The 1,396-nt window shown below is 44.1% G+C and overlaps 1 non-coding gene across 1 annotated transcript; it reads right to left on the bottom strand.

Annotated features, from left to right (window-relative positions):
• Positions 1–729: 729 nt before the first annotated feature.
• LOC133386372 (U1 spliceosomal RNA) lies at positions 730–891 on the bottom strand. Its single transcript, XR_009763120.1, has one exon. It is a non-coding gene; the product is annotated as a U1 spliceosomal RNA (small nuclear RNA).
• Between the last annotated feature and the right edge of the window lie 505 nt (positions 892–1,396).

Genomic DNA, 1,396 nt, shown 5'->3' with positions numbered 1-1,396 from the left:
CTGAGTTTTCTTTCTTACTCATAGGAATCTTGTTGTGGTTGGTATAGTTTAGGAAATTATTTTCCTTTTTCTATTTGCATTTCATTTACCTCTTATCTTCCTCCCTTACATCCATAGAAGCAACAACAGTGCTTCCATGGTCAGCTGAACCCCCTTAAATCCACTGATGATGCACCTTGTTGGTTTCATGATACTTTGTTTCTTGCCCAATAGTGGTAAAGGAGAATTCACATACTGGGAAATGTGGCTTCAATTGCTGCTGTCCCTAGTCTACTGCCTGTGAAGGTAGACCAAACCATGTGTGTTTTCTCTCTGTCAATTATTACTCACTGGAATTTGGTTGGCTGTCAAAATGAGTTTATAGCAGCGCACAGGGTAGGCAGGAAAGGGTAGAGAATCTTCTTAACTCATACTCATTTCTCAAAACTCTCTCTGCAGTGAAGTGTCAAGTCTGTAAAGAAGCTTGGAGCAGCCACATTAAAAGGCAGGCAGGGCATTCTAGGCAGGATGTTGCCAACCCTGCTTTGTTGTCTTTGCAGAGGATCCCTAGTCAAGCCTTACCAGCAGCACAATCCTAACCATATCTACTCAGAAGTAAATCCTGTTGAGTTCTATGGGGCTTAGTCTCTTAGTAAATGTGCTTAGAAATGCAGTGTTCAGGGCATCCATCTTTACTCCTGATTGTTCCCATCTAACGTCTGCACAACACTAGGCTCTTTTCTTCCTACAATGGCCTTCTGATGATTAGCCTGGCCTGAGGCCGCAAATTATACAGTTGAGTTTCCCGCATTTGGGGAAATTGCTGGGGACAGCACACCCAGAGTGCAATGGATGAGCTTCACCCTGGGAAAACCTCCTTCGTGATCAAGGTATCTCCCCTGTCAGAAGCAAGTAGTCTAGATTAAATGTTCCCTACCCAGGCTCCCTAAGCAGGTGAGAAGGAATGATCATGTCACTTCAGCTGGGCCTGGGAACACCCTCATTTAGCTAAGATTTCTCTCTTAATTTCCAATCAGAGAAACTTTTTTGTTTGAATTGTATGCTCCAAGTAAATGTGGTTGATGCTTAATGTATCATGCGTAATGTCATCACTAGGGTCAGCCCTGTGACATTACTAGAGCCCACCCTGTGACATCACTAGGACCTGCCTCTGAAATTTCACGGTTTGGAATGCTTCCATCCTGGCAACCCTAGGCCCCAGGTGCATATCGATCAGGTTCTCTGCTCACATAGAAGAGATTTATACATTTATATATGTATATCTGTAGCAGCCAAACATGTGGCTGGTAGGAGTGTGGCCAGCACAAAAAAAGGCAAGGCCATCCAAAGTTACATGACACCATTGTCAATCACATGGCATCACATGATTGGCAAGTGGGCAGGGCTATCCACATGT

This window comes from Rhineura floridana, chromosome 5 (genome assembly GCF_030035675.1).
Source record: "Rhineura floridana isolate rRhiFlo1 chromosome 5, rRhiFlo1.hap2, whole genome shotgun sequence".
Classification (NCBI taxonomy): Eukaryota; Metazoa; Chordata; class Lepidosauria; order Squamata; family Rhineuridae; genus Rhineura; species Rhineura floridana.
This window is presented reverse-complemented; position numbering and strand designations above follow the sequence as displayed.